Below are 9,595 nucleotides of genomic sequence, written 5' to 3'. Positions count from 1 at the left end.
TGACTATTTGCTCTGCACACGCCCCCCGTGGACCTCCTGGTCACTAACTGAAGTTAGCTCCTTGTAGGCCCAGCGATTCTAGAGGCCCTAGGCCTTTTCCCTTTTCTGTTCGTGGTACTTATACCACTATTTTAGTATATGGTTTGAGCGGCCACCAGGGCCTATCCATATAAAGTGCAACTTCTGTGTATTCTACTGTAATCTTGTTTGACGATTTGTGCTCCTGTGCTCATAAAGAGACTAGGGGTTACTTTGAGAAATAAATACATATATATTTTGAATATATATCTGTGTGGTGTCCTTTCATTGGTATAAAAGGGGGTTACATTTGGTAAAACAGCTGGTTTAACACGCTTCACGAGTTTAGCCTCAAAGACTGCTTAGCCTACGCTACCACTAGGGCAGCTAGTCCGAAAAGGTTGACTTACAACCACACCATAAGGGTTGCTTGGCATTGTACAAGGTGATCACTTTAACTAGTGAGCCATCATATACCAGGCCAACTTCTCACATTGGTGAGCAGCGGTTGGATTTGAGCTTGCTGTGTTTTACCATTGTAATCTCTTGGTTACCAATTGAAAGATCACATAGGTACCTGTAGGTACATATAAAACAAGATTAGATATACATAAGTTCTACTGAACTTAGTTGTTGTAGAGCAAAGGGAGTAGCACACCCTGACTACAACTACTAGATAGGTTTAGTAGGTAAACCCAAGTGTAGGTAGATTGCAACACATCCTCCCACACTTAAGAGCAATGGCTGGGGCAGAGGGGTCCAATGTACCCATCTCTGTTGAGAGTGACCCCCAGAGGGCACCATCCATCTTTGCTACCCTTAACCAGAATGAGCTCAGGCATTTGGCAACTCTTAGAGGCCTTAAACAGCCCAAGAACCCTACCTCTGCTGAGCTCAGAGAACTCTTGCAAAATGATGAAAATCAGAGAGAGCTCAAGAAAGCTTCCCAGTTAGGCCCCTTAGGGACTGGAACAGGAGGCCCCCCCTTCTGAAGTTGCTACAGAAGTACCCCTTTCCAATAGCCATCCCTTAGATGAGAATCATACTACAGAGGAGGAAAGTGGTGAGGATACAGAAAGTAGTGAGGATGAAGGGAGAACTCGCCCAGTGCCAAGTGTTATACTTGGCCCAGCTAAACTAAGGCTATTGGGGACTGACAATGGGATCAGCCCATTGGATCTCCCCAGTGGACTTAACCAGGGGCTTGGGAGGCAAAGGAATCTCTCAGGTGACTCTAATGCTTCTCATGCCTCTAGAGGCTCTCAAGGTCACTCCAGGAGAAGGATGACCACCCCTCAGAGGAGGGAACATGAGGCCAGAATGCAGGAAGCCCAGCTGAGGATCAGGAAGCAGGAGCTAGAGGTAGCCCTGATGGAAGAGAAACTGAAGAAGGCTAGGCAACCTAGAGAGAGTGGGTCTATACCCACTGGTGGCAGCATTGTCCCTAAGGACAAAGATAGGGTATTTGATAATAGGAACCTGTCTAAGGTTGTGCCCCCCTACAAAAGTGGGGATGACATCCACAAATGGATGACTGCTCTTGAGAGAGCCTGCAAAGTGCAGCAGGTTCCTGAAGACCAGTGGGCCGCAATCCTCTGGCTCTCCTTTGAAGGAAGAGGCAGAGACAGACTCCTCACTACTAGAGAAGAGGATGTCAGAAATTACAGAGTCCTGAAGAGTGTCCTAGTTGATGGGTTAGGCTTAACCACTGAACAGTACAGGTTAATGTTCAGAGACACCCAGAAGACACAGACTCAGGACTGGTCTGAATACATTGAATGTGCCACTAAGGCTTTGGAGGGTTGGTTGCTGGGAAGTAAGGTATCTGATTATACAGGATTGTACAATTTGATGATGAGAGAACAGATTTTAAATAACTGTCAAAACCAGCAACTGCATCAACACTTGGTTGACTCTGATCTGACCTCTCCCCAAGAATTGGGAAAGAAGGCAGACAAATGGGTCAGAACCAGGGTTAAGCAAAAGAACCAGAACCAGGGCCAAGGGGGTGATCAGAAGAAAACAGACCAAAAGGGTGGAGATCAGAAATCTAAAGACCAGAAGTCTTCAACAGGGCCCCAAACTACTGCTAAAGGTCAAAAGAAACCCTGGTGCAATCATTGCAAGAATACAACTCACTGGACTAGTGATTGTAAGAAGGGTGGAGCCCCCAACACTGTTGCCCCTAAGGCACCTGCTCCCAGTACTACTGTTAGCAGTGTTGGTCCCCAGACAAAGGGTGTAGTGGGAATCACTATGGGAACTGAAGGAGATTCTGACTTAGACAGAACCCTGACACAGGCAGTCTTGATCTATGATGGGGACATTGATTTGTCCCTGACTGTGAGCCCCAGTAACCTGGGCAAGTACAGACAGACTCCTTTAATTAATGAAAAAGTGGCTCAAGCCTACAGGGACACATGTGCCAGTGTCACTATGGTGACACCAGGCTTTGTGGACCCTGGACAGTACATACCAGGTGAGAATTACCTGGTGACCAATGCCAGCAATGCCACTACTTCACATAGTGTGGCAGTTGTTAACTTCTCATGGGGAGGGGTAACTGGCCTCAAAAGGGTTGTGGTTAGTGCAGACCTCCCAGTAGAATGTTTGTTGGGCAATGACCTAGAGAGTTCTCTATGGTCAGAAGTGGAGTACAGGACTCATGCAGAGATGTTAGGTATATCATCACATGTCCTTGCTGTGACCAGGTCACAGGCCAAAAAGTGCCTCACTGAACCTCAGGTCTTGGATCCTGGAACAATGGACCAAGCACCTACCAAGAAGAAGAACAGGAGGGTCAAGGCTGTGCCTTCCCCCCTGCCTCAGAGTGATGATCAACCTTCCCAGGAAGCTGATCTAGAGGACCCTGAAGGAACTGTCCCTGAAGAACTTGAACCTGATCAGGTTGAGTTTCTGGGGACAGGGGGACCTTCAAGGGCTGACTTGAGGCAGGCTCAGTTATCCTGTCCCTCTCTTGAACCCCTCAGACAGCTGGCTGCTGCTGAGGCTGCTGGGAATGCTCAAGGTACCCATAAAGTGTATTGGGATGAAGGGCTCCTTTATTCAGAGGCTAGAGACCCCAAGCCTGGTGCTACCAGGAGGTTGGTTATACCTCTGCAATTTAGGGGCTTCCTTCTTACCTTGGCCCATGATATTCCTTTAGCAGGACACTTAGGCCAGAACAAGACTTGGGACAGGCTTGTCCCTCACTTTCACTGGCCTCACATGAATGAAGATACAAAAGAGTTTTGTCGCTGCTGTGTGACCTGCCAAGCCAGTGGCAAATCAGGTGGCACAACAAAGGCCCCCCTAATACCACTACCTGTGGTGGGGGTCCCCTTTGAAAGAGTGGGAATAGACATAGTGGGTCCCATGGATCCTCCCACTGCATCTGGGCACAGATTTATACTGGTGGTAGTGGATCATGCCACCAGGTATCCAGAGGCAATTCCCCTTAGGACCACTATAGCACCTGTTGTGGCCAGGGCCCTGCTGGGAGTATTCTCCAGAGTGGGGTTTCCTAAGGAGGTGGTTTCTGACAGAGGTACCAACTTCATGTCAGGATACTTGACAGCTATGTGGAAGGAATGTGGTGTCAACTACAAGTTCACCACCCCTTATCACCCACAATGCAATGGGCTTGTTGAGAGATTCAACAAGACCCTAAAGGGTATGATCAAAGGATTACCTGAAAAGCTCAGGCGAAGATGGGACATCCTTCTACCCTGCCTTCTGTTTGCTTACAGAGAGGTCCCACAAAAAGGAGTTGTTACAGCCCCTTTGAATTGTTGTTTGGGCACCCTGTAAGAGGCCCACTGTGTTTAGTGAAGGAAGGATGGGAGTTACCTCTCAAAAAGCCTAAACAAGACATAGTGGACTATGTACTTGGTCTCCGCTCCAGGATGGCTGAGTATATGGAGAAGGCATCCAAAAACCTTGAGGCAAGCCAGGCCTTACAGAAAGCTTGGCATGACCAAAAGGCTGTCTTGGTTGAGTTTCAGCCAGGACAGAAGGTATGGGCGTTGGAGCCAGTGGCCCCAGCAGCACTCCAAGACAAATGGTCTTGACCCCATACAATCCTGGAAAAGAAGGGAGAGGTTACCTACTTGGTGGACCTAGGAACTCCCAGGAGTCCCCACAGGGTACTCCATGTTAACAGGTTAAAAGCATATGTTGACAGGGCAGACATGGGCTTGCTCATGGCTACAGATGAGGGACAGGAGGAAGAGAGTGACCCTCTCCCAGACCTGTTGTCTCAGAACCCTGAAGATGGCTCAGTTGAAGGAGTGACCCTTGGAGGCAACCTCACTGCCCATCAGCAGACTGAATGTAGACAAGTTCTACAATCATTTCAACATCTGTTTTCCCTAATACCTAGCCAAACTGACTGGTGTACCCATGTGGTGGACACTGGTGACAGTCTGCCTGTAAAGAACAAGCTCTACAGACAACCTGACCACGTCAGGGACTGTATAAAGGCTGAGGTACATAAAATGCTGGAATTAGGTGTCATTGAACCCTCAGAGAGCCCCTGGGCTAGCCCAGTGGTTCTGGTCCCCAAACCTCACACCAAAGATGGCAAGAGAGAGATGAGGTTCTGTGTGGACTACAGGGGTCTAAATGCTGTCACCAGGACAGATGCACACCCTATTCCAAGGGCAGATGAGCTCATAGACAAACTAGCTTCTGCAAAGTTTTTAAGCACATTTGATTTGACAGCTGGCTATTGGCAAATCAGATTAGCTGAGGAGTCTAAGGCTAAAACAGCATTCTCAACCCCAGGTGGGCACTACCAGTTTGTGGTGATGCCCTTTGGTCTGAAGAATGCACCTGCCACCTTCCAAAGGCTGGTGAACCAAGTCCTTACTGGGTTGGATGACTTTTGCGCAGCATATCTTGATGACATTGCTGTCTTTAGCTCCACCTGGGAGGATCACCTGATCCACCTGAAGAAGGCTCTTGAGGCTCTGCAAAGGGCAGGCCTCACTATCAAGGCTACTAAGTGCCAGATAGGGCAGAGTAAGGTTGTGTATTTGGGCCACCTTGTAGGTGGAGGCCAAGTTCAACCACTGGAGAGTAAGATACAATCCATCAAGGACTGGTCCTCTCCAACCACCCAGACTCAAGTTCGAGCTTTCTTGGGCTTGACTGGGTACTACAGGAAGTTTGTTAAGAACTATGGGTCCATTGTGACTCCTCTTAATGAGCTGACATCCAAGAAGATGCCCAAAAAGGTTCAGTGGACAGTAAGCTGTCAAAAGGCATTTGATGACCTGAAGGAGGCCATGTGCTCTGCACCTATCCTGAAAAGTCCTGACTACTCCAAAGAGTTTATTGTCCAAACAGATGCTTCTGAGTTGGGTGTGGGAGCTGTGCTGTCACAACTTAATGTAGATGGTCAAGACCAACCCATTGCTTTTATTAGCAGAAGGTTGACCCCCAGAGAGAAGAATTGGTCAGCTATTGAGAGGGAGGCCTTTGCTGTGGTGTGGGCCCTGAAGAAGCTGAGGCCATACTTGTTTGGCACTCACTTCAAGATTCAGACCGACCATAAGCCCCTCTTGTGGCTAAATCAGATGAAGGGTGAAAACCCCAAACTGCTTAGGTGGTCCATTTCCCTACAGGGGATGGACTTTACAGTGGAGCACCGGCCAGGTACTGACCATGGGAATGCAGATGGTCTCTCCAGGTACTTCCACTTAGGACATGAAGACGAGACTGGTCAAGGCTAGTTTAATGTCCCTGCGTTTGGGGGGGGGTTGTGTAGGAGAGTAGGGTCTGCTATCCTATGGTCACCCCAAATTTTTGCTTTTTGCTTCACTGGTTTTTGACATATTGAGGCTGAGGGCCTGCCAATCAGACCCCCAGCCTGCTGTTCTCTCTACTAAATTAAAACTATGCACCCTAGGTGCATAACCAATTGGAAGTGGATCACCCTGTCAGCCCCTGTACCAGTGTACACTAGGTACCCAGGGCATTGGTGTACCCAAGGCCTGCCAGGGGCTGAAGCATGTATTATGCCACCCCAGGCTTGGCCTAACAAATTTGACACAACTGGCTGATCACTCAGCTGGGGTAAGTTGGTGTAACCACCTCTTAATTAGGTGTAGTATACCTATACCTAACCTTAAATGGGACACATGTTAACCTATAAGTCACTCCTATGGCAGGCCTTAACAATCCTGAAGGCAGAGTGCTTGGTTCCATGTGAGATGGTGCTCTGGCATGAGCTGAGCCTGTCTGCAGTGGTCGGAACCCCTTCCTTCTACTGTTTCCAGATATCGTCATACCATATACTCTTAAGTGCATTATGAACCTCGCGGTTAAATGCTATCTTTGGTTTGGCTTTATCAAAACATGTCGAGTAAGGTGTCATACGAATTGGAATACTAACCCCTCACCAATTCTCGCGACGGGGTTAGCATTCCACCCTTCTAGAGGGACACGACATGTACAGTACCTGAAACCCGGGTAAAATCAGACATAGCCTCAGCTCCACAAAATGGATGCTGCCACCACAGACACAAGTCTGCCCTCCTGCTGCTGGGAGTCCTTCCAGCTTGGGAGGTGTGGACAAAGGGTTTCCTGCCAGGGGAGGTGCGTGCACCACCCCAGACAGGATTTTGTGTATTGGTCAGGTAGGGCTTGAAAGAAACCAGACATGCCTGAGGCTCACAAGGAGCCTCGGTGCATATGCCAGTTCAATCCGGTCCTGGGGCACACCAGTCCCGGGCCTGGGGCGAGCTGGACAAAGGATTGGGGGTGTAACCACCCCCCTTCCTGGTCCCACCCTTAGGGAGGGACCTAGCAGGTAGTCCGGCCCCTAGAATCCGCTTAAAGGTAGGAGCTGTGTCCTAAGACTTCAGACATCCTGGAATCAACTTGAAACTAAGAAGAAGACGGGAACTTCGACATTCTGCTGCACAGAATACTGAAGGAAATCTCCCCTGTGGTCAGGGAGTGACCACCTTGCTAACGCAAGCACCATCCAGCGAATCAACGTCTGCTTTGCCGCCGCCTCCCGCTGGAGCCCGAGCCCAGAGACTGACAAGACCTGGACCTCCAGACCTCTCACCGCCCGATCCACAGTCCCTGAAAAGAGGAGACCCGTGGAGGCACCGAGACACGTGGAGCCAGCCATCTTGGAACGACGACGACAAGCTGCAAGTGCAACAACCGAGGCTCCCTCCAAGTTGTGCTTTGGGATCTGAGAAGCCCAACCCTCGAGCAGCATCTGCAGCAAAGGTGAGCCCTCCAGCATCTCCACGATCTGCGTGGGGCCCTTCTGCATTTTGCCACTCGACGCGCCTAACCGGTTGCTGGCCCGCTGGCTAGTAGCCATCTTGGCGACGAACTTCAAGAACTACACCACTGGTCTGGCTGCTCCAGACTAGCCCTTGCTCCCCTCCAAAGGAGCAGTCCCTCTGACCTTGCTGGTCAGAACCATCAGCTTATCTTGTTCTCCACAACAATTGCTTTTGCCAAGGCTTGTTTGCTTCGATCAAGTCGCCGACAGCGAGAACCTGCGTGGGACAGCTCGTGAACCGACTCCTGGACATCGTCGACCTCCAGGGACAACGTGGCTGCAGAGACAAGCTACACCTTTCTTCCTGTTTGCACCCAACATTGCCTGGTACCCACCTGGTGCCACGCCGGTCACTGGCTAGTGACTGTGAACACTGTCCCCTCTGCTTACAGGTCTTCTACAACTCCGATCCACCCTTGGATCCACCGCATCTCTCCCGGACCGACCGCCTGCAGCATCTTTGTCCACAGGCTCCATTGACCCGATAGAAGAAACCCGACGCACTTCGACACCTATGCACCCGCTTCCTGTGGGTGAGGTAAAGCTGGCACTCCGGTGCCCAAGTGTAGAGTAACATCTCTAGTGTCTGTGTTTCCAATCTTAAGGTCATAGTCCATCCGGAAGATCCTTTTTGCAGTAACTTTGTACTTTTTACGCACCCATTGAAATCTATGGGAGCACGCGTGTGACTATTTGCTCTGCACACGCCCCCCGTGGACCTCCTGGTCACTAACTGAAGTTAGCTCCTTGTAGGTCCAGCGATTCTAGAGGCCCTAGGCCTTTTCCCTTTTCTGTTCGTGGTACTTATACCACTATTTTAGAATATGGTTTGAGCGGCCACCAGGGCCTATCCATATAAAGTGCATCTTCTGTGTATTCTACTGTAATCTTGTTTGACGATTTGTGCTCCTGTGCTCATAAAGAGACTAGGGGTTACTTTGAGAAATAAATACATATATATTTTGAATATATATCTGTGTGGTGTCCTTTCATTGGTATAAAAGGGGGTTACATTTGGTAAAACAGCTGGCTTAACACGCTTCATGAGTTTAGCCTCAAAGACTGCTTAGCCGACGCTACCACTAGGGCAGCTAGTCCGAAAAGGTTGACTTACAACCACACCATAAGGGTTGCTTGGCATGGTACAAGGTGATCACTTTAACTAGTGAGCATCATATACCAGGCCAACTTCTCACATTCACCAAGAACCCGACGAACCCAGAATCAAAAACTGAGCATGAATTTGAAATGGTTTTTTATTATGTTCCGGGTATATAGCAATTATTGTGGGAAAATGTATACATGGAAAAATCGGTATGAAAGACACCTATGTATTTCTGAAATGGGAACAAATTATAGAGTTCAGAAACAGTACATATTTGGACATTTTCAAAATTGGCAATACTCATACTAGCATGAGAATTATCGGTCATTTTTCAAAATGACTTCTTTTTTACACAATGTCTTTCATTTGGAAGGCAGAAATGCATCAAAAATCAATAGGTAATAACAGTTGCTTTACAAATCTGATTTACCCTAAGTCTCCTGATAAAAATGGTACCTCACTTGTGTGGGTAGGCATAGTGCCCACGACATGAAATGGCTCAAAACCCAACGTGCACACACCACATTTTCACAATGAAAATTTACCCTTTTTTGCGAAGTGTCTAGCTGTAGTTTTTGAACACTAGCTCTGCCGGCACCTAGGGAAACGTAGCAAACCTATACATTTTTGAAAGCTAGACACCCAGGGGAATCCAGAATGGGGTGACTTGACTGCCTCCCACCAGGGTCTGTTACCCAGAATCCCTTGCAAACCTAAGAAATTGTCAAAAAAAACACATTTTCCCCACATTTCTGTGATGGAAAGTTCTGGAATCTGCGTGGATCCACAAATTTCCACCCACCCCGCATTCCACAAAGTCTTCAGAGAAAATTGATACCTAACTCGTGTGGGTCAGCCTAGTGCCCACGACAGGAAACGGCGCAAAACGCAACGTGGTCAAACCTCAATTTCGCAGTGAAAAATGACCCTTTTTTGGCAAAGTGTCTAGCTGTAGTTTGTGAACCCTAGCTCTGCGGGCACCTTGGGAAACATAGCAAACCTATAAATTTTTTAAAACTAGACACCCAGGGGAATCCATGATGGGGTGACTTGACTGCCTCCCACCAGGGTCTGTTACCCAGAATCCCTTGCAAACCTAAACAATTGTCAAAAATACCACATTTTCCCCACATTTCTGTGGTGGAAAGTTCTGGAATCTACGT

The sequence above is a fragment of the Triturus cristatus genome, chromosome 3_2 (genome assembly GCF_964204655.1).
Source record: "Triturus cristatus chromosome 3_2, aTriCri1.1, whole genome shotgun sequence".
Lineage (NCBI taxonomy): Eukaryota > Metazoa > Chordata > Amphibia > Caudata > Salamandridae > Triturus > Triturus cristatus.
The sequence above is the reverse complement of the archived record's forward strand: the minus strand, read 5'-3'. Positions refer to the sequence as shown.